Below are 24896 nucleotides of genomic sequence, written 5' to 3' on the forward strand. Positions count from 1 at the left end.
GGTCATATATGTTTTAAGAATATATAAGATACGCAACCTTCATTTACGTTGTGTGTTGTTTTTGCATATATGGGATAACGGTGTCCTATATTGGAATTGGAAGGTATGAAGAAAGTCTCTTCCTGCACTCGATCGGGGGTCACCATTGTTGTTAGAGCCATAGACCACCAGAAAAAGAAGGGGGGAGCCTTGCTCACACAGATACATGCATGGAATATTTAGCATGCTATATACTGGAGAAAATGTGGAGTGGTGATTTGCATTGTCACGTTGTGAAGGATATGGACCTGGTCACATACAGTAATATGTAATTTGATGGTGATATATTGAAAATGTTGTCATAGATGTGTTCTATACACTTTGAGAAGAGTTAATTTTGGAAATTGGTGGTTTAACAATGAATGGATGGATATAGATACATGTAATTGAATTAATGTAATCTGCGTTTTGCTCCGTTAAATTCTTTTCCATATACCCATAGAAGTCCACTCCTGAAGAAGGGGCACATTGACCGAATCACGTAGAGTTTGACAGACTTTGCATGAAAGAATTTTGTTGTAGAAGAAAACTAGGTAGTTGGGGTTGACATTAAGAATTGTATCAAAATTGTATTGGGTTTCATTGCAATCTCCTTAAAATGTTATATCTCTTTTAAACATTTTGGCTGATAATCAGCATTTATGGTATGCAGGGGACGGGAGTGTCCATAGATTGAAAACTAGTGTGTTCATTATGTTACAGCTTCGTGCCAGGGCCAGTATTCCTCTCCTGCACCAGAATCCTTATATGAAGAAGTTTTATTGAACTCAAATAGATTTGTGCGCTGATATTTGTTGGTCCTCTTTATATTGTTGACATGGGGCCAATGAGCATCAATACATAGGATCCTGTAATTAGTAAAACACAATATGCTAAATTCACAGTGGAAATGTAATTCAGCATTTAAAAGTAAATTGAAACCTATAGAATGAGTGGTTCATAGTTCTGTTTGTATTAGCAGGCTGAGCTGAACCTTTCCTGCATCGGGCAGAATGTCCACCTGCCGGAATCCTGCTGCATCCTTGGAGATTTGCCTCCTGGTCTTTGCACTGACCCACCCACTGCTGATATCCTCCATCAGTCTTCAGTCCTTCATTGGCTGTGCCGTGCGAGAGTTCACGTTCATTGCCCGCAAGCCAGGCTGTCGGAGCCTGAGGGTGAAGACCGATGCCTGCTGGGGGCGGTGTGAGACCTGGGAGGTGTGTATGGTCTGTCTAGGAAATGCCCCGGTCCCTAATACCGAACATTTCAATGCATTCACTTTCAGAGATTTATAAGGGCCATTCACAAATGTTCATTGAAGTTTGACTCATTTTCACTTCTATTTCCTTTTTTGTTTTTTTATTAGGCCCATCTTACTCATACGTAAATTGCCCTTCCAAAGTTGATGTAAGTGATTTTGGGATAAAACTTGCAATTGGCGATTTGCCCCTTGAGAATTAGTTTCACTGAAGGTTTCTTGCTAATGAATCTATTTTCAACAACATGGATTATTTACAGGCCTTGGTATATTTGTGTGAATTTTGCAAATTCTCACTTGGCAATTACTGGGGCACGGGAAGCGGGGGAAGATAAAGGGTTAAGAAGCAAGAGAAGCAAAGTAGGCAACTTTCACTGTTAGATAAGTCGGTGGCACTGCAGGCGCCTGTGTTGTAGAACATGAAAACATATAGGCAGAGGTAATGTGAAGGGGGCCTCCAAAGACTGTACATTCCATGAACAATGGAACACTCACTATTGATGATTGATTATTTTGGAAGGGCTTGGCGGAATAACAGAGTCTTGAATTCCTTGCAGAAATGTGGGTGGTCTCATTGAAACCTTAAGTCTGGGCCCTGACTCTTCCAGTGGTCAGAGCCCATGCATCTCAAGTCCTTTACTAAAGGTTGCTGATCAGATTGTTTCTTTCTCTTGCAGATCTTAGGGCACATATTAGTATGAGGTGTTGGTGGAACAATTTTGTTAAACATTTCTATCTAGTCGATCAGTACTCACTGGTGGTCAAGTGTAACAATGTTACAAGATGCCATATTGTTGCTTTGAGAACCAATGGGGTGAATTTAATGCTGGTGGTTTGTGGTCTAGTCTGTTAAGGCTCAGGAGTACATGCGCTTCTCGGTTTTTCCCAAATTGCAGTTTTCTGTTTTTTTGGAAGTTCTGTGTATGCATAGTTAGAGTAGTTCATGTTTTAAGAAACTACGTCTGGAGAAATTCTACTTCATGACCTAAACTAAAAAGGAGAGGGACTTACGTAAATAGATTAAGCTGGGGATATGTGTTCTTTGTGACCACATTCTTTTGAGGAATGAAGGCAGGCAACATGTTGAAGACAACGCCCATATTGCTGGCTTCCACAGCTTGATTAGGAGGCCTTCCCATGCTGGTGCCCAGCTCAAGACATGTGTTCTTGCTGAATAGCAGATTATTTGTTTTAGACCCATTGAAGCAAAGGATACTTGACCTCAATGCTTCGTAGCTTCTGCATAAACAGATTGCAACATTTTCTGGGCCTTTGTCTTTGAGGCTCCTAATGTTTGTTTTATCCATGTATGTAGCTGGGGTTATTTGATTAGGAATGGTAAGTGGATGTATGTATTTATGAAAGGGTACTAGTGAAAGAGGCATCAATAAGGTACTCCACTGGTTTATTTTAAAGGAGGTGAGATACATTGACTAATCTTAACCTGAAGTGAATAGTTCAGGGGGAAATATTCTAGGCGTGAAGGGGCCATGGAGGAGCTGTCCCTGCATCTCCCGTGTTTATCTGGAGGTGTTCAAAAAGAGTCAAGCAATCATCTGTATCGTGGGCTACCAAGTCAAGGAGCATGAGGGCCGCAAGTTGACCTTCGTGATGGGCTCTAAACAACTAATCCCTGATATGTAGTAGCATATTTAAGTGTCTCTGTTCATTCAGATCTGTATTGGCAGTCATGGAAAAGTCGATTGTCTTTGTTGTAACATTATAACATGTCAATAACCTCCTACTAAAGTTACGCCTCCGTCACAAATTTTCGAATAGGGCAACATTTGGATGGATCTTTTATGGCAGAATTTTATTTTATACCAATTGCTCTTTTGAAATTTTCAAATATATGTGCGGACACCTGAGCCAATGATAGATGTTACACTAAGAAATGCGGTTTAACCACTCTTTCTTTTAGAATCAGAATAGGCAAGGTTGAGCTTAGACAAACACCTAAAGGCACCAGGTGAAACTTCAAAAACTTTGAAATTAAACTTTGCCCAGATGGACCAACTCAAACGGTAATCCCTTGGTGCTCCCTCCCAGGTGACAAAACAAAGGTTTTAAACCTATTCTAATAAGTCCTTATCCCTCCCTGGGTGCCTGGAGGCCCTGTTGTGTAAGGTTCAGAAGAAGAGGCCAACATAAACATCACAAATCTGCTTTTTACAAGTCCTTCAAACCCCCCACCTCCACCGGCTGGCCATAGTCTATAACATACAATTAAACTCCAAAGGTGTCCAACCAAAATCCCAAACCTATTATTTGTAAGTTTATACCCTGCTCTACAATATGAAAGTTCAGAAGATTCCGCTCTCCCTGTTCTGGGTTTCTGACGTCACACTATCCTTTTTAGCTTCTAGTCCAGTTATTAATCAGTGGTCGGAGATTTGTCCCCCAAACGTTTCTGTCCAGCAGTTTTAGGAGCTCTTACTATGCCCTTGCATCTAAAAAGGGTCTCAAGCAGGTCTCACTGCAACCTCTTGCTTGTAGAGGTCTTTCCCTTAACCCAAAGTCCCCACACTGCTTTTCTGAGATGTTTCTCTGTGGCTTCTGGCTTCTAAAAGTGTTTTGAGCAGATCTGTCCTACACCTGGGCTTTCACAGGATGTTCAACAGTGCTCTCATTGAACTTGGCTTTGGGAGGATTCTCAGGGGGGTCTCACCTAGATTGTGAGTTAATGAGGATTCTCAACAGGACCCTCCTAAACCTTGCTTTTGTCAGGATTCTCACTAGGTTGCTCCTAGAACTTGGCTTTGTCAAGATTCTCAGCAGTTCTCTCCTGGACATTGGCCCTGTCAAACCTCTCAATAGTTCTTTCCTAGATCTTGGTTTTGTTCAGGTTTATCAATAGGTCTCTTCTAGACATTGACTTGTCAGAGTTCTCAACAGACCTTTCCTAGACCAAGACTTTGTTAAAATTCCCAACAGGTCTTTCCTAGACCTTGGGTTTGTCATGATTCTCAATAGGTTCTCCTAGACCTTGACTTTGTTAGGATTCTCAACAGGTCTTTCCTATGCCTTGAGTTGCACACGATTCTCAGCAGTTCTGTCATAGAGCTTGGACTTGATTTGATTCTCAACATGTCTCTCCTAGACATTGGTCATATCAAGCTTTACAACAGGTCTCTCCTCGGCCTTGGCTTTGTCAAGATTCTTAACTGACCTCTTCTAGATCTTTGCTTGGTCAGAAGTTTCATCAGGTATATTGTAGATCTTAGCTTTGTGAGGATTCCCAGCAGGTCTCTCCTAGACTTTGGCGTTGTAAGACTTCTCAGCAAGTCTTTCCTAGACCTTGGCTTTGTCAGGATTTTCAGCAGGTCCATCCTAGACCTTGCCCTTGTCAGCATTCTCAACAGGTCTTTCCTAGACCATAGCCTTGTCATGATACTTAACACGTCTCTCCAAGCACTTGACTTTGTCAGGATTGTAAACAGGCCTCTCCTAGATCTTGGCTTTGTCTTAAATCTCAGCAGGTTTCTATTAGACCATGGACTTGTCCATATTCTCACCAGATGTAATCAGTATTTATCCCCATAACCCCACTAGGGTCCTTGTCAGTCAGACAATATCATTTTACCCTCTTGACATGGGTCCCCTTCCTCTCACCCTAGCCTTACAGTCACCAGTGGATGACCTCAGTCATTGGCATTCCAGTTGCCTCAAGGTGTAGGAGTGCCTTTCCAAGCTTCTCCTTTATGGTCTCCAGGTGGAGACTGCTTCCTGTCTGATTTCCTCCAGTTTCTTCCAAATGCTTAATGCCTTTTTAAGGTGGTATTTCTTTTCTGGTTCCTTCTTTCACAATTCTCCTCATCGTGCAATCACGAGCAAGCATGTCTGTCTCCCCTGGGATTCTCTCCTCTTCTGACTTTCCCAGTCCATGTTATGTTCCCTGCAGGGGGATTGGTTTCTTATCCCGCTCCTAATAGGTTATTCCACATCTTAGTTTAAATACTCACGTTTGATTGGCTATTCCTTGGGAATTCTTTAATCACCCTCATTATGCCATTATTACTGGATTTTTCCTATTGAGTTATTACCTGATAGTCCTGGTCGCAGCTACTGAGGGTCAGTGACAGTGTTAAAGGATTGAGTTGCCATCTTGGAATCTTTTTCCATGTAAATTGAAAGAGTGCAGAGTACAGCAAACCCATTGCAGACGGAGACTTCTGAACTGAATGGTGAGTAGCTCGGAGGCTGTCTGGACAGGCAGGCACATGCAAGCTGGTTAGGCCCCGATGCTGGGAGTTCATGCACTTAAATAGGAAAGTGTGTATCTTGAGTGCTTGTATAGATTGTTGATGTCTTTCCTCAAGCATGAACTTAGGGTGGACCGCTCTATTTTGAGGCTTAAGGAATGGGTTATAGTGTGCAGATCCGCCAGGAATGGGGAACTCAAATAAGTGCATGCATCAAGAGTGGTCCCTCCACTTCATGATTGAGGGCCCAATCTTAAAAAATGCACTTCTTGGAGTTGCCCCTTTCTACAAAGGTTAGAATTGGGGTTTACCCCCAAAGGGCTTTTTTATAGTCATTTGTGCGGCCTCTTTTCCTGCCCACCATTAAATGACTTCATTCATCTGAGTGCACTCAGAGAACTATGTAATTCCTCCTCCTTGAGTTGCACTGACCAGTACTCAATTGTGCTAAGCGTAGGATTTTTCTGAATCCTGCCTGCACCTCTGCCCCAGGACCATTCCATAGACATTGCACTGATTATATTCGGACCCAGTTTGCTATCCTATTAGACAAGCTCTTTGGTGTAACGATTCAATGCAGAAATGTATTTGCAATCATTTGTCCCTGGGTTGCTGTGCTCCTCCTTGTAATTAATCTAACCTGTTTTTGGTTCTCAGCGGCCGATATTGGAGGAGCCCTACATTGAAAGCCATCACCGGCTGTGCACCTACAACAGGACTCGCCATAGCACTGTCAGATTGACCGGCTGCCGTCGTGGCATAAACCCAGCATACACTTACCCAGTGGCCGTGACCTGCGAGTGCAGCATGTGTTCTACAGAGACCACCGAGTGTGAGACCGTGTGACTGCCATTCCGGCCACGCGGGCGGGAAAATGGCAGCTCCATGAATGCTGTGCGCTTCCCCAAGCCCCTTTACAAAACGATGCTCCCGTGGACCCTGAATTTGGGGTACGTATGTAAGGACAAACATGCTCAGGAATTTCTCTGGAGCAATGTCACAGTGGAGAGAGGTCATCTTGCAGGTGTTCATGTATCTAGAATTTGTAAAGCTGTCGCCTTCAAAGGGACCTCTAAGGGAAGTAACTAAGAATACATCCAGACCTAAAGAAACATAGGGTGCTGAAAGAACACTTTGCTCAGACATTTACCCCTAGGTCTGAGATTTCTATTGGCCTCTATGAAGCACACCTGCAAGAGCTCTCCCTTAGTGTCAGAATACCTCAGATAGGTGCTGCAGCCAGTGAGCCTCAAATGCCCACCTGACGGAAGGAACGAAAGAGACTCCATGTCAAAGGGATGTGAAGAACTTGATGGTGAATTCTTCCATTGCCTCCTATTGCACTTATGGCGTTCCCAACCTCCTCTAGTGTGGTGGGCTCTTCTAACGTTTATCAGAGAAGTGTTAGTAGCTTGGGGGGCCCACCTGATTCCAAGAACTGTTTGATAGCACCCACCTTAGTGGGTGCCCTAGGGCATATTGTTTGATTAGAAATACGGAACATTTTGAGTTTAAGAGCGTGTGTCTGCATTTTCTGAATTTGATTCTGGCTTACTTTCAAGTTTATAGGGACAGAGTTCCTGTTTTCACTGTTAATGTTTTATTGTTCGAATATCTGTAGAAACGCAAATCTGTATTTATCAGTGTTTCTTCATTGCTTGTCTCAAAACTCTCAATAGCAGTGTTTTCCTGTTGTTTACAAAACAATGTCGCTTCTAATGTAGAGTGAGGCATAGAGAGAAATAGAGAGAGAGAGAGAGAAGACAAGAGAGGCCTAGACGGTGAACGATATGGGACAAACAGAGGGAGAGGAAACCAGATGGTTCAGTGTTACTGTAACGCCATGTTTTAATTCTTGCATTTCCCTATTACAAATTCACTGTCATCAGGTGTGTTAGTCTCATTGCTCAGATGAATTCCAAATCTGGAAAGACTGTTGAATTATCTCTATAAACAATCATTCCAGTGTATTCAAACAATATAATGTATTACTCTGAATTAATGAATGATCCGTATCACTAATTTTAATGAGCAACATTGGTTAAAATGCAATTAATGATTACAAAATCGGATGGATAAATCAGAATCAGATATGTGAAAGGATAGAGTGAGTGCTGAGCCTAAACAATATGCTAGGCTTCATGAAGGGTCCGCCACTCACCATAACACTGTATTAATATCACAAAAGACACATGCAACACATAGCAGAGATGTAACTTGGCCCCCAACAGGCTGTGGATAATTAATGGAAGACTGTTTTCAAAGAAGGCAATTGGCAGTGGCTGTTGGTCTCGCCTGCACAACCCCAGACTGTCAGTGTTTGTGGGAGACCACACAAGGAAAGAACTCTCTTGTGTACCAACCGTAAGCAATCAGAAACCACCTGGGCTGGAAGGGCAAATGTGACCACCATTACAAGGAATTTGAGTCCAAGATGATGGCCGTTGTCAGAAGGTTACACGTATTACGGAGCTGCGCATGGGTCCACCCACCAAGCAACGGCAGCTGGGGAGTTGGCTGTTGCCTGACGAGCGAGCCAACCACAAAGCCTGATCCTGCATACACTCAAGTGAAGTTGTTCAAGCAATCAGGAGTTCTGCATGTCATCCTGGCAGAGTATAAAGGGGAGAGTGTGAAAGGGCAAGTGTGTAAATTAGGAGTTAGAAGCGTGTGGGGATGGATAGTATGTGGCAGACCGGCACGGAGGAAAGGATGGGGAGGGGAGTACATCTGAGAAATTGGGAGAAATGGAGGTGAAGGAATTGAAGAGGAAAAGTAAGGAGGAAGAAGGGCAACATCAGATAAAGAGTGAGGAACACAGATAAAGGAGGTGAGACTAAGTAATAAGAAGGAGGAGAGAAAGGGGCACAGGTAAGGAGAATATAGAGGAAGATCGGAGGAACACCAGAAGAGAAGACAGGAAGACAAGATAAGGAAAGAGGAGCAGATCGGGGTGGTGTGCTGAAACATCAAGGAGGAGACAGCAGTGGAAAGAGAGAAAGAAGATGAAAGATAGAGAGGAGGAAAAGGTGGGTGCTTATAATGAGGAGGTGCCCAAAATAGAAACAACTAGAGAGAGGGTTAGCGTTGTGTGATAGTAGTAGCCAGGGAGGTCCCTGACAGCCTATCAAGGGGTTAAGCCTATAACCCGCGGACTCAATACAATCTTGCAGAAGATCTTAAAGTGTCTGATGTCTGGCGTATGCTTAGATGACAAGTCCAACGACCTAACAACCTCCTAGAAGAACCAAGTAAGCAACTGTAACAACCAGGAAAGACGTACAGGGCACTTCAACCGGAAGGAGTGTGGGTGACTTTTTATAAACCAGGAAGGCAGCATCCAAGGAAGAGAGGGAACCACTGAGGACCATGGTCCTGTAGAGCTGTCTGCCTTCTTTAATGTTGGTTAAATTCCCACTAAGTGACCTCAGTGAAACCAAATCCCTTCGCTTTGAGTTGTCTGCTGGTCCTTTGACTATAGCACATTATTCCCAAAAGCACTAGGAGGCTACATGGCTGACTTAAAAGCAACATAGTCTATCAAGAAGCCTATCCTGAATGTAACAAAACAAAAAGGCTACGAGCACCCCAATGAGAGAACACATATAGATGGGTCAGTGGATGATCCCTGGCTATGAAAAGGTCAGAAGAAGTCATTGCAACTGTTGGGGTCTCAAACATACTCCAAAACCCTCATCGAGTTAAAGAGGTCATTTAGACAGCTGGGGTCTCACATTTATCCCAAAATCCCTGAGAGTTCAAGACAGCTTTGTGACTACCGGAGTCACACACCTTCCACAACACACTAGCAGAGTTTAAGACAACTTTGTGACTGCTGGAGTATCACACCTAACTTATAACACGAGGAGCTTGACATACCACAGGTGAATCCCCTATTCGCAGGGGGGAAGAAAAAGCAAGAAGTCTCTGCATCCTAGGAGATAGAGGCAAATCCCTCAGCGTCAGGATCCTGTCATCTTGCTTGCAGGGGGTGCGCTAGGAGGTTCTTTGGGGTACAGCCACGAGCTGGTTATGCTCCTGACACCAATCCACAAACCTCCCATATGACCTTTGGAATCAACACCATTAAGGAATAGCCAGAATGCTGCACTATGGTCCTTGTCTTTGTGAAATCCTGCAACATCTACATGTGCAAGGACTGTGCTTGGTTCTGGCGTCTGCCTATCAACGCCTGCAGCTTGTAGGCCTCCTGGTACTTATCAATGTGCATCTTTGATAAATCATTGAACCAAACAGTCTCACCTAACTATTGATGCAATTATCCATCAGCATGCCATGGTCGCCATTATGAATGCCTTAGTCAATCAGAATGCTTAGAATGCAGTCGATAATCTCTGGTCCTGACCACAAGCAATTCTAATGCTAACAACAAAGTTGACATACCTATAATTCAATTACCACTATGTGGCACTAGATGTGCAGTTCTTAGCAGGGGTAATTATCACTCTAGATAAATGTCCTTATACAAGTTAGGGCTTTCATCTTCTTCTCCACCATGACATGGAGGTGGCCAGAATGAATACCTTATTGACTCTATTTATTGTGTATTTGTAAGTTGCTTCTGGCTTTAATGCTTCTGCATTAGCAAGTACAATAATGAATACAATCGAGAGCATCACACATTTAACAAATTGATTTTAAAAATAACACCCATTTAACAATCTTAAAATCAGCTGAATTCAACCCCAGCAATCTGAGCACAACCCGCCCACCGCAGCCCATGTCAACAAAACCGGATTTAACTAAGTTGTCAAATGTCTTGAGTGGCGAAACAAAGGCACTCTCACATAGTTACACGGCTTTAAAATATTATCCATGTCAGAGCAATTCATTAATAAAGGGCAGAGCCGCCTCACAGTCCTAGGTGTAATTTAGGATAAACAATAGCCTTAACAGATCCATCCACAGGTCGAAATACCACTTGCAAATAAACAAAAAGTGGCACAAGTCTTGAGATGCTGCCAGACCACAAAGGCACTGTTTCAATATATCTCCCTTACCCCCATTAGTACGAGCCTTCATGGGGAGCACATTTAAACACATTATCAAAAGAAGTCATCAACAGTCAGGTGATGAGATTTTACCCACACCTCCCCCAACTTCTGTGCTACCTCGCAGTGAGGCAAACATACTCAGTGAACCCAGGGAGTGAGCAGCTCCCCAGTCCTCCTCCTGGTCCTCACAGAGTACTCTCTTTGTAAACACAGATTTTAAAGCTAGCAAACCTGAACGATTCAGTGCCTCTGCAGCCTCAGCACCACATGATAATGTCCCCGTGTCCTTCTATAAACCTTAATTATGCTACATTTCTTGAGATGGCCATTGGATAATCTGTGTCACCTATCTGAAGAGTGTCTCTCAACATGCACTGCTAATAAGGTGGTTGTACTTTCAACCTACGGAAAGGATACACCAGAAATTGCCTGTGTCCTGTGCTTCCAATCCAATAAAGGTTGTAAGCTTGTCTTCATTATCTGACTGTTCTGTAAACCTTGTCACATTGTTTCTTTTTACAGACTGTCATGATAGTAAATAAAATAAGTTATTGAATAGCCATTCGTAATGTTATAGTTGTCGGGGCTGACCTCGGATCTCTGTACTCTAAAAATATCCCACCTCATAAGAAGTGAATTCCCATTGCAATTAAACCAAGTTTATTTCCCAAAGGTTGTTGGGAGAGAAGCTAGACAACTCCTTGGAGATTGAACTAACCTGAATCTCTCCCTTAACCACAGAACGGATACAGTATATATACATTTTCAGAACACTTAACACACTCCCACATTTCCCTCATGTTTCCTTACAAGTCATTACCCAAAATACAAATGGGTCGGCCCCATACAAGGAAATCTAATCCCCACAATCTCATTGGCTGCCTTTACTGTGGCATCATCTTTTTGGACATACAATTTTCATGACATTGCAAATAGAAGCCCAACCCTCTGTTTTGGGTTCTTCCTGCAAGACATGCAATCCCAACATGGCATACAATACATTTTTAGCACAACTTTCCACTTCGTCACAAACCTGCACTGCTAAATCTGACACGCATGGGTTATGCATGGACACTTTACGAGGCAATAGAGAGCTAACAGAAAAGCTCCTTTGAGCAGGCATTCTGACATTCTGGATATTTATTCTTGGCGTCCTCTTGCCTTTTCATCATGCACAACCATCAGTTTAATCTATTTGGCATCTGTTCCCATCATAATCTTTTACCTGCTAATTTATTTAACCTTCTCATAGGCCCGCGGTCATCTCTGCTCCCAGTCACCCTATTACAGTTTAGCCACTAAACCTAGCTTGACATTGTCAGGTGGTTGACGATTCTTTGGCAATAGGCTTACCAATTTCCAAGCTGAAAACTCTGGGTAATTCTATTTCAGCTCCAAATAGCCGTTCCCATGTGGTTCCAGCTGTTACTCGTGGCCGGCCAGTTTTCCCGAACAAGAATGTGTGCATGATCATTTTTATGTACATATGTTCTAATGTACCGCAATGGATTTTTATTCAAGAGCCTTTTTCTACTTTATGTGAAGCTTCTGTGCTTTTAAATCTCATTGTGCTAAATTGCACAATGTGCTCCCATATCCTATTTACACAATGTATGTTGCTACATGTATGTAAATCTAAAATGTATCAGATTAGACACAAAATAACACTAAAAGAAACCTTTAACAAATCTCAATTAACTTTTTTAATTAATATGGTGCGTGCAACATGAATTTCTCTTTTCTATTTGGATCAAATCGATCTACCCAACATTCCCCCCTTTAGTTCATTCGTTAACTAATACATTTCCTAAATCCAAATCTGAACACCCAATTAATTCTCAATGTACAATTTGAGTACCCACATGACATGAAATGGCACTGGCTCTAACATTGGACCGGTTGGAAAACATCATCAGGCTGTTCTTGGCATGTTAAAAAGGAGCAGCATCTAAGAAAACTTCTTAAGGACAAAAACACACAATACAAGAATGGTGATTGGCATCAGGATCTTTATTGCAAGGCTCATCCATAATGGAATTCACATGAATCAAAAATCAATCCATGATTCTAATTAGTGCCAGCCTCACTTTCCATGTCCTGTTTCATTTTGTGCAATGCACTCTCTACTGCTTCTGTAGATGCTGTAAATGCTGTACTGATGCTCTCTACTGCTTCTGTAGATGCTGCTACCCTACTAAGAAGTTCCATCTTCATAGGCTTAGAAAGGTTTAATGCACTGTCCTCATCCGAAAACTCAAAGGATGCACGGGGCTCAGAGAGCAAGGTAGGCACAGATACAGTTTTTGATGCCGTATTCCCAAATGTCAAGTGTTTTTCCAGGACCACGGAAATGGACACATGCAGTGTAGTCAAACTGCGCACACCCCGGCAGGCTGGAGGCAGTTGTCGATAGGAGTGTTTTCCACAAGTTCACACAGTGTTTCATGCAGATGTTCCTCCTGCAAGGTCAGCAAGGCGTATTATGTGACTGCAGTCTCCATTAGTGCCCACAAGCATCATGCCATTGCCCTTAAAACATAGAGAAAAACATCTAAGTAGCTGATTCTTAACACATTTTTCAGGCTCCTTGAGCCATGTCAGACATCTTCTATGATGATTCCTGATATTTAAACAATCTTCATTAATTTGTGCTACCATTTCATAGGTATTGCCCTCCATTCCACCAGCTTTCCAATGCTTCACCCCTTGCTCCCATTGGTTTTCTACAACAATAGAGACTTCAAGATTCAGTTGTACTCTTTTGGTACAACATACATTTTTTCCTGTTCCTTAACATCTTTTTTGATACATTCCTCTTCATGAATAGGAATTACTGAAGCTGTAACAGTCTGCCCTTGAAACTGACCTCCAACCCGACACACGGCTAGGTGCACCAAGCACACTGGAACTCTAGATTCTCTTTCATCTGGAATAAATAACCCAGGTATGCCCAAAGCATGGTGAACGAGGAGTAGATATAACAAGATCCTGCCGATTTCGTAGGCCATACTTAATTTACATTTATATCCTTCTCCTGTGTTGGTGGAGGGTTTCCGGTGTCGGGGTGGCAGAAATCGCCTTACAGGGGCCGTGAAATCTCCTCTTACTACACGTCGCATAAAGGTTCAGATTAAGATACATTCTCCCGGGAGCAATGGCTGATTCTTCAGCTCTTCAGATCTGTTGGCGCTGTCTTCCATTGCAGCCGACTGTTGATATATGAACTCAACCTGTGAAGATATCATTCTGACAGCTTTGGTTAAAGCCCTAGCCATCAGGTACTCCCTAAACAAATTGCCCAGACTCTCTGCAGATTTTTGGGCATCTGCTGCAGTATGTACAGGGGTAAGAAGTGTACTCATTCTATGCCCTGCGACTATCAATCAACAGAACTGCGCACCATTCTTCACCTTCCTCGCTGAAGCTGGAGATAACTTTTTTTTAAATAATCACTGCCTATAATATAATAGCAACAATGGTACCTGGTGTTATCTCTTGTGAATGTTCAGGCTAAAACAAAATGTTTAAGTTATATTTGCCAAGTCCTGTCTTGAAGCCCAGGGACCTATCCTAGTACAACCATGACCCCATAAAAGAACAAAGCTGCATGCAGAGGCACCCCACCCCCTCTTATCATGCTGTCACTGTAACATGCATGCAGAAGCTCTGTTGTTCTTTTTGGGTACAACCCTGAAGTTGAGCATACAATATCTTTCTCTGTGAATGCAATGGTCATACACACAGATCCTCTGTGTATGGAACCAACAGGACTACCCCAGAAATTCCCTGCATGTCCATCGTTTTACCGAATAAGGAAAATCCACCTTCCTTGATACAACATGTTGTAGCCCCTGTGTCTATCATAGACAAAAAAGTGTAATTTCCTATTGTTACACCTACCTGGGGTTCCTCTTCTGGGTCAGAAGTAGCAGACAGTACTGGACACGCTAGAGATTTCTGTGGGCTTTCCTAATCTGGATACACATTGGCACCCGGGAGCAGGAAAGGATTCCCTCCCAAAATACTGGCTCCAGAGTAATGTACCATTGTTCCTTGGGTTAAATGAGTCTTATCTTATGTTTGCACTAATGACTGTGCTGGCATGACTTACTGAGGTATGTAGTTCTGTGCAACTTCAGTCACGGGTTCTGACCAACCCAAACCTGCTGTGGTTGCACAGATCCTGGGGCTTATGGCAGGGTTTGGGGCTCCATCTGTTGTGGAGGACTAGATGGAAACCTACCTGAAAGTTCCACTGGATTAGCATTTGGGCCAGAAAAATACAGAGATCTATTCTGACAATTTCTTGACACATGTCCCATTTTCTCACAAGAACAGCATTTTTTGCGACCGTCTTACCTGCTCCTCCATGGAGCTGGTAATCATTGCTCCTTTCTGGTTTAATTTAAGCTAATTTTGTCTGGACAAGCTTAGCCTCTGCTTTTTGTGCCAGCTCAGCATTATCGTTTTCTTTTTCCAATCTTCTTTTACAAAAATGAATTATATCCACCTGCATCTCTGGCCACCCCTTGGCCTCTATCCCTACAACTTTGTCCAAATCATGCTGGACCACTTTAGGAAACCGCTTTTTCAACATATGATAAAAAAAATTGCTATGTTCTTATCCCATACGTCTCCTGTTTCTGCTCTTCACATTTCCTGAATTGTCTGACTATGAATAGTAAGATCATCTTCCAATTTCATGGTTGTAGCTAAAATGTTATTCATATCTGGTGTATCAGTGTACATTTCCCATAGTGCCTTACATAGATCCACTCTAAAAGTATTAAAAGGTGATCCATCATATTCATTTGATTCTACTCTAACTTAGGGGTAACCTGCTTTCCTCCACAGGTCTTCTGATTGCTCTTTTCATGTCCTCAATAGCTAACATAACTCCATTTGTATGTTTTTCTAAAGCATAAATCCGCTTCCCTGCTCCTGCTGTGAGCAGAGGGCAGTGCCTTCATTAAATTATTCCGGTTATTCTGGTTTATATGTGACCGGGGAACATAATAAGGCTTTTCGTGTCCTTCCTGAAGCAACAGAAATTGAGTTGCTCTTATTTTTTCCGTTCTTCCGCTTTTACTTACAACCACCCTGCAGCAACCATGGCATGTCCTAAGACCCCATGGTGTGGATTCTGTGACCGCTGCTACAGGGAATGCCGGGGCTGCTGCATCCTGAGTTCTCTCTCTAGTCAGATCTTCTCAATTCTCATGATCCTCCTGTATTGCTGCATTAATCTTTCTCCCTTCTTCTTCAGATCCTAAATCTAAAGTACCACTTTTCTCATCAAGGTCTACCTGAACATCCTGGATGGAAGATTTATCAAGTCTTAAAAGTACTTGTCAGTACCTCCATTTCTCCAATCCAACCTCTTCTTTCTGTCTATTCCCTTCTTCCCTCCTTGCTGTTGTAGTCCCAGTACCTCCTCCTCTCTTTGTGACTCTTTTTCATCCCAATCTCTTCTGGTTTTCAAGTTCCCTTCTCATTCTATCTTCTATTCTGGCCATTGAAGGCTCCGGCAAACCTCTTTCATCCATCTTACCTGTTAAGAATGTCTTTTCTTCCACTTGTCGTCTTTTGACTAACCTTTTGGTCTGCGGTATATCCCCTTGGCATTCTCTCCAGTTGGGCTTATCTGGAAGCCTCCCCCTTTGTGGCACAACCCTCTCTTTTTTCTTCCAGTTGTAACCTTTGTGCTAACCTTGCTGACAAAGGCATATTTTCTTCTCTACTCCCCATTCTCAATCTTCCATTGCCCAGCTCTGAAGGTGTTGGTTCTTGCCTTTGTCTAACCACAGCCTCGGGAGTAGTTGTTGGGAGCTCATACTCTGGATTGGCGTATCCTTCCGCAGGCACCAAGGGATAGCACCCATATGGTGGTGGCGCAATGGAACCTTCTGTTTCTATCATAGTTGACACACTTTCGATAGCCTCAGGTCCCCTTTTTCTCATTATGCATATTCCATAATTGTAAAATATTACATCGCTTTTCTAATTTAGAAAACGTGTACTGCATAATTAAAAAGGTATGCTTATTTTCTAACATCCCTTAATCAAATGTTTCATTCCTCTGAACATGATTTAAATATGTTCCCCTCAAGTTCTTGTACTCATTCACTGTAGAACTTTACATGTTTTACTTTATGCCCTGGAAGCACCTGCCACAAATGATTGAGTTGAGTCTCCATACTTAAATTAATCCAGATACAACAATCTATTTCGACCAAAACTTAACAGCTGAACCTGTGGCAGAATAATCTAATCAAAACCCCACCACAGAGCAAATTCTTTCCTCCCAATTTCTTAAGATGTTCACCCTTATTGCATCCCTATTCCTTCTGAAGACACTCATACACAAAAGACAGCATATTATTACACCACCATGGCCAAAATAATCCTCTTTTATCTCTTCATCTCTTTTACCGTGCTCTAGACTACAACACTGTCTTTTTCTGACTACAGGAAGATTCCCATCACTACTTTAGACTAATCAAGAAAATAAAATAAGAAACGAAATAAGAAATAGAACAAATTGAAAACTGTACAACATATTCATTCACTCCTGCGAAACACTCATACCCTTTTGGATATTTATTCTTGTGCCCTCTTGCCTTTTCATCGTGCGCAACCATCAGTTTTATCTATTTGGCCTCTGCTCTGTGAGGAGCCAGTAATGAGACGCGGGCACAGAGGACACATGGGTTTGGCCATAAACATTTATTGAAACAACAAGGGGTTGGAAAATATCTTGCTATCCCTATTCTAGGAGGGTTTTCCCTACCTCAACCAAAATCGAATGGGTCTGTCCTCAAGATGATCAACAAATATGTCCTGTGTCTGTGATCCTATTCTGACCCTCACACTCTAAAAATGATTCTAAGGTGCAAAGGGTATTGTCTTTTGACTCTTGAAACATGTTCAAATGTTCAAATCCAACCAAAAGATTTAACTACCACAAAAAGGTTCCAAATAGGTATTGTTCAAAGTTCTCATGTACAATATGTCCCTTTCCTGGCCTTCTCTTCTTCAACACACAACTCAGTATCTACGGGCATGATTCTTCCTAGGGATCCTTTTTACCATCAGCAAGAATTTCAAAGGTATGGTTCTTCCTTAAGATTCTTAAAGTTCACGATCTCAAGGGCAAATATCCTCTTTGAGTTTCTTATTACTTATATACACACTTGCTTGGGCCTGGTGTACTCCCCTGCCAGGGATGTATGCAATACTTCAACATTACTTCTCTTCACCTGGTATGCCTTTCTGCCAGGCCTGTTACACAATTGTTTGTAAGCATTTACTTTTATCTAATATACTCTCCTGCCGGGACTTTTCATAGATTCACTTGTAAGCATTTACCTTCACCTTGTGTACTCTCCGGCCAGGACTTTTCATACATTCAATTATAAGCATTTACCTTCACCTATGGTACTTTCCTGCCAGGACCTTCATGCATGTACTTGTAAGCATTTTTTCTTTGGCTCATTGTTGGAGTATCGTTCCTGTTTTTGCTGCATTTGCTTCAGCAATGGTTTTCTCTTTCATCCAACTTGGTTTGGCCCCTTTTCCTAGTTAACTCTCATTAACGTGGTGTCCTCTTCCTTTCTTATTATATGGGTTCAGCGAGCCTTATGTATTACAGCTTGTAGGTGCTGTTAGCCTGTCCCGCGCTTCTCGGCTCTCATCCCTGTCCGGTTGCTGACACGACATGCGCCCTGTCAACTATTGTCCCTTCGGCGAATCAGTACACGGTTCCCACTGTCTCTCGCTCACAGGCAATAAGCTGCCTGCCTTCTTGCTTCCTCTGCTCCTGTTTGGCTGTGCTCCGACACCGTCTCCTGCAGCGGTCACACTCCTGCTATGCCGTTTGCTTTCCGCATAGGATGACGTGTCCTCAAGCTTCCACAGCTCTCCCAACTCCTTCTCCCTCTTCACAGTTTTAAAGTTCCTGGGCTGATTGAAGAGTTTCCAATGACTAGACCGCTCTGTAAGTTTGCCAGCCTTTGTGATCCTCATTGCTCGATCTCTGTTCCTCATCTCAGTGATCCCTTATTATTTATTTATTTATTTTAATGTGTGTACCGCGCCACATGCCTGCATTATGGAATGCTGAACGGATTGGTAGGAGACCCTGTTAATCTCAGTGATTGGTATATGTTTCTTTGTGTCATGTCAGGGTGCAGGGGTGTTTAGAGAAAGTCTGGCATGGGGTTGAGGGAGAATGCCACAATATGCCATTAAGGCATGATGAATGGATGGTACTTCCCTAACTGGGACCGCAGGGCTTGTGCCTCTCTCCAGTGATGTCACCCCACTTCGCAGAGGGTCACCGCTCCCCAGGTGGTGCTACCTCATATAGCCACCCCCAGGGTCATGATCAGATAGTAGCTGCCGTCCCCTGGCCGCCTGTGGAGAGACTATCCTAGGAAAAGGAGTGCTGACATCACTGGATTCATCACGGTTCCCATTATAATCTTTTTCCTGCTGATCTAGGGGGAGACCCTCACCCCCTCCTCCACTTCACCCTACCTTATCCTATCCCCTTACCCCACGCCGCATCTATGTTTTAAAATTGACCCGCTTACCCAACCAAATTCGAAGAACAATTTTTTCAAAGATTTCACATTAGGTACAAATGGATTCGGTGAAATGTAGGGTTACAAAGTGTCACTGCAGCCTGGGCAGTCCACGTGGACCCCATGGTGAAACGTTTCTATGAATACGCAAGTATATCTGCTAGTGTAATCAATTGAGATGGAAGGTTATAATATTAGCAGCAAAACAAGCAAATCCCTTCCACCTACTATTGTACATACCATTGAGGGATTGGGCGAATGGTTCGCTCATCACTTGCCATGCAAAAATGACAAAGCGACCTAGTCAAATGTCTGAGGAAGGTGCCTAATAAGGTTCGAAGGCGAATAGGTAATGACTCGCAGCATAAAGCAGTGAGTCATTCGCTATCACTATCACCTGGGAAGTGTCCCCTTTCGAATTCTTCCCACCGGGACGTTGATGCAGGTCTCCTTCCTGCTTCTGTAAACTTACAAAAACAATCCCACTGTGAAAGCCCCAATTTGCCAATGTCATCGATCAATTTAGATATGCAATATAGAGTAATTGCATTGGCTAGTTCTGAAAAGTTCCGGTCTTCCTCAGTGTTACCTGTTGCTCCGCAACGCTTGCAGAATGCACAACACGATTCTCATCAATTTGAGGCACCTGCACCTCACTCTTAAGGGGCATGACCTGTAATGCTATAGGTACTGGTACAATTATATTATGTACCATTGTTGGAGATGCAGCAAATTCCAAAACAAGTACAAGATAGTGCTCCTGTTTGCCAACGCCAAGAAAGAAGAACAGAAGGCAACCTCGATGTGTGCCACTTCTGCACATCTGAACAGGCAGCACAGATTATGCTACGCCACAGCGGGTGGAGAACATTGAGAAAGTGCGGCAGGCTTCTGCTGAGGAAAGCATTATCGCTTCTCTCAAATCCTCCCCGCGGATCTGGGCTCAGTGGCCAGCTATGAACAGACGAGGAGTGATATCTGTCGGCAAGAGCAAACACGGCATGGTCAAAAAGGCGAGGGGGTCCCTTACACCCAAAAAAAGCCCAAAAGGGTAGGGAAATATATAGGGAAGATGTGAGTACCCGTTACTCTTGCAATCATACGTTAAGTATGCACCAAACAAATATGATGTTGGCTGCGTCTCCTCTGAGCTGCCAGTAAATAACAAGGTTTCTGCGGAACTGAGTGAAAAACAACATACAAAGAAGTACGTAAAGGCCGTCAGTCTATGTTTGCATGTTTGACTATCATGAGGTACAAAATAAACATGAATCTTCTCAGTTAGTCTCTAATGAGCCACCATTGGAAGATCTGGAAGCTAAAGAGAAATCTAAAGTTGGCAGTGAAGACGTCAAGGTGCAAACAACATCAGCTGCACACGTCACTAGTGTTCATTCCGTCTAGTCACGTCTGCACAAGAGTCCAGTTTAAACTCCTCATGAGAATGATTACAGTGAAGATTTGGAAGTCACTACAACTCATAAAGATTGGACCTCCCGAGCAGGTTCACAGGGTCCTGGCCGTCTGCTCAGCAGGGGCAATAGAACAGCGGGTAACCTTGAATAGACGAGCTGGGCTTTGGGGGATTCGATGACTTGTGACCATTTTGGATAAATTGGACCAATACCCTTTAAATCAAAGTCAAGTGGTACAAATAATTTGAAACCAGTTATGAATTTGATTTTACCTGAAGTAGACTCAATCAGATTACTGGGTTATTAAACAACAGTGAGGGCAGGTTGAATCTCTAGTCACTGGTCAGAAATTAGCAAGTATATTTTCTCATTGTCCTTTCAGAAAAGAAATGTCATGCCGCCTGTAAGAGAAAGGGCTATTCCTGATGTAAGTATGGAACGTGAGGGCTGAGATTAGTGAAGTTTGATACTCGCACTTATCTGGTTTCTAAAGAAGTGAACGATAAGTCCTCGCTTCCTTCTGCTTTACGTTCCTCTATTTCCCAAGACTCCCAATGATGGATGCATGAATTTAATATTCATTTAATGAACTTCAGAATTTTTTTTAACTAATGCACTGTTATTTAGCTTTTTACGAGAAAAAAAAAACAATCTTATATGTTTACAGGAGATGTCTACATGTCAATAGGGCAATGCCCGAACCAAAAACACAAAATGCTGGTGTGAGCCCGTTTTCTTCTCTCAAAGTAGGCCACTTTTTTGACCAGTGTGGACCAGTTTGATAATTTACTTCACCATGCGGCTAGTAATTTTGACCAGTGTTACTGAATAAATATTCTTTAAAATGCACAATTATTAACATAAACCTCAACCTTTGGGACACTTTTTCATTGGTGCATGGGGTAGTTGTATGCCCCAGTCAGACCCTGTTGAGAGATGATCTTTTTGATGGGTATAATGTTATCCTTTTAGGGGACTACAAGCTGTCCTAAAGGGGGTTTGGTTTTTGCTATCAGGAATCACCTTCCGGTGGCCATTTGTGAGATTCGGTCTGCTTTGGTTATTTGCTCCCTGTGAGGATGGCACGGTCTCTACTCCACTGCAAGGATACTTAGCTAATGATAAATGTTTATAGTCTCCCTTATCCAGATTGTGCGTATCACCGCATCAGCTTAAGGCTGCGCGCTCCACCGTATTGACATCTTGGCTTAAATATGAGGTTTCTAAATGTATTATTCTTTCTGGAGATTTAGATGGAGTGAGTTCAGAGTCATTGGACGTCCTCTCCAAAGAAGATGGGGGTTGGTTAGTATTGTGAACGTTTAGAGGCAACATTGTTACAAGCAGACAGCAGCAAGAATGGGCAGGCCTGGCCTGAGCTCCTGGCTTCCTAGGACATTATCATGATCAATGGTAAATTCGGAGGAGACGTTTCTGGAAATAATTCGTGGTTTTCTAATTCTTCCAAATCGACTCTAGATTATAATTTTATTTCTTTGGCTGTATTTAATGGATAATGGTCTCTTGCTGTAACTCAAACAGAGTTTGAGGCTAGTAACCATTGTTTTGAAGTGCCTCGTTTCTATTAATGAAGCCCTTCATGGTGCTGAGATGAAAACAAACTTTGCCAGAAACCGTTTCTCTTGGTCAAGTAAAACCCTAATCCAGTCGTCTTCAAACTGTGTGGCTGGCCCCCCGAGGGGGCCCGAAGGATGTCTAGGGGATCTAAGGCTTTACAAAAAGGAGTATGGGTACTGATTTTAAAAGAAAACATAACCAGTAATGGCATTTTGGGGGGCCAAGCAACAATATTTTTGCTTATGGGGGGCTTGGCAACGACCCTATTTACCCTCGGATAAATAAGCTTCGGGGTTCTTGGCTTGCAGGCCTTCCATGTGTTGGGGATTGGTTATCTCCTCTGCATTTCTCTTAGTTTATAAGGGCTTAGACTTCCGCTTTTAAGTCATATTGCAATCCGTCGGCCACTTTTAAGCAGGCTCAGCCAAGGGTCTCTTTTGATGGATTAATTCAGCAACATAAGAGAAAGCTCCAAAGGGACATTAGGATACTTTACCTTGATAGTAGGCCTCGGTGGTCAGCCTGCAAACCGACCACTCCGAAATGAAAACAAAAATATAAATACTGGTTTAAAACCCATTTACAAAAGTAACGAAAAAATGGAACAATATGCTGAGAGTTCAGAATGACTCAAAAATGTTTTGGGCGTTTATTGAAAGAATTTGTTAAGTTGCAAGCACAGGTGTGGATATACGAATTTTGTAGGCTCCAGTACAAGTGCTCTTCAATAAGGTTATACTGTCCAAAGATTAATAAAATGATTTTGATTGAATAATGCGTGTACCTTGTTACCTCATGTTAGGAAAGATGTTTCTTTTAGGCAACTTTCCCTCCATTTCTATGGACCACCAAACCTTCTGCTTTAATTTTTGAATTTGACCTGACCTTTTTCCAGTGAAGTGAAGACCTCAGCTTCACTCCATTGACTTTTGTCCATTTGTCATGGGGAAACTGACTAGTCCTTAGGGATGTCAGTTCTGTTAAACTGTGTTTCCCTTAGTTGGATACAAGTGATCTATATTTTTGGGTAACTTTGTATCATTGCAAAACGCGGGAACGCCTGGGTTGTCGCGTGCCAGTGCAGGGCCATGTGTGTGTGTTACCAGTAAGTGGGCTGGGACTGTCTATATCCACATACTGGTTCCTGAAAGTCTGGTGTGCATGCTTACATGAGACCCACAGTGGTCCTTGATTGGACCACTGTTGGTGTGCATGAGTGGGGCAGATCTTGCCATTGGAGGGCTGAGTCTGAGCACTCACATGACTTTGGATAAGAAAAGGAGTCCTACAGCCATGCTCCAGAGATCCTGGAAGAAAACCTGCAAGGAGCCAAGTACCCTGCATTGCTGAAGACGAGTGAAAAGATCATAAACCTGTACGGAGAAGGCCTGGCAACCAACTTCTGCTGCTATCCTGGAAGAGGCCTCTCTGGCAATAGATCTTTAGAAGTCCTTCCTTGGAGCTTCGACCCTGGGAGTGGAGGGAACATCCATTCCAGATGTCTGCTTGATGTCCTGCGAACTAGAGACTTTGGGATGTGCCCCTGAGCCAATCTATGGCTGACCAGCTTGAGGTTTGGGTTATGCACTGCAGATTTCGTCGTTATGCATTGAGGCTCGGAACTTTGGGGATCGACAGCTTGTGCCACTGGACTCACTCCTACCAGATTTCGTGGTGCCAGCATCGAGGGGACCAGGGATAGGAGGTGAAGTCGCGCGGTGTCACCATGCATTAATGGCCGTCGTCCAAACCAGATTTCCTGCATCGAATCCTGTGCTAAGAGGGGCCCTGCATCGAGTTCTTCTACATTCTCCATCCTGAAGACCTTGCACCAGCAACAGACGCTGACTGCAGAAGTGCTCAAATCTGCAACCGCTGGGTATCGAGGACCAGAGCTGATAGCGGGAAATGTGACCTTGGACCCTCTTCTGGTGACCTGCCAAGTCCCTAAGAAGAATCAGAGTTTCGGCGGTGAGTTACAGTGGTACTTACATGACTCCTAATTTCCTCTTTTAAATGTTTGATAATGTTTAGAAAGTTTAACAGTTGACTGAAAAAGAGTGTCCTCTAACTCTTGGAACAATCCCCAAGTCCCCAGGACCCCAACCCTAGTTTTTTCCCGCTTCACAAACTTCCTTGGAAGTTTGCTGCACTTTTGGGCTTAAGGCCTCATTCAACATAGGACTGGACTTCTGAAGTTAGGGTTTTGTGATTCCTGGGACCTGACAGTGTTATGTGACTTACTTACCTTTCCTTTCAGGTGTTGTGTAGTATTTCTGAAATTATTTCGCTGTCTATATGGCTGTATACATGTGTTGTATATTAGTTTGTGTGATAGTTACTCCCTGTGTGTAGTCATTTTTCATTGTGTGTGTTTGGCCATATAATAAATGTTACTTTTAGAAGTACTTGTCTAAGGGCTATTTTTGTCTACCTACCTGCTGGACTCATTGTAGACCACTTACCATGCTCACCCTTCCTGGGACTTAGCAGTGACCAAATGCCTTGCTACCTTGAACTGGTTTGGCTATAGCTCCCAGAATTGTCCCTGTCCCCATCACAGGGTTGTCTTCAATACACCTGTCCACCAGGTCACAGTACAGAAAACCAGTCCTAAAACCTCACAAAGAATCTAACATTGTTATGTGGTTAATCACACTTGTTCATTAGTCATAGACATTGTTACTTCACAATGTTTCTTTCACACGTTGATGAGTCTGCAATGTAATTCAAGCGAAAAATTATGAATTGGTATGGTGATGTCCACTATGAATCAGGCGGGGAAGTTACCAAAGTAAAGTGAAAGGTTGAAGAGAGGTTCA

General features: G+C 43.0%; 1 long non-coding RNA gene across 1 annotated transcript; it reads left to right on the forward strand.

Annotated features, from left to right (window-relative positions):
• The first annotated feature begins 1002 nt into the window (after positions 1 to 1002).
• On the forward strand, positions 1003 to 7366 carry LOC138567146 (uncharacterized). Its single transcript, XR_011302113.1, has 2 exons — positions 1003 to 1238; positions 6139 to 7366. It is a non-coding gene; the product is annotated as an uncharacterized lncRNA (long non-coding RNA).
• The last annotated feature ends 17530 nt before the right edge of the window (positions 7367 to 24896 follow it).

The sequence above is a fragment of the Ambystoma mexicanum genome, chromosome 2p (genome assembly GCF_040938575.1).
Source record: "Ambystoma mexicanum isolate Mex_15411 chromosome 2p, UKY_AmexF1_1, whole genome shotgun sequence".
Taxonomy (NCBI): Eukaryota; Metazoa; Chordata; class Amphibia; order Caudata; family Ambystomatidae; genus Ambystoma; species Ambystoma mexicanum.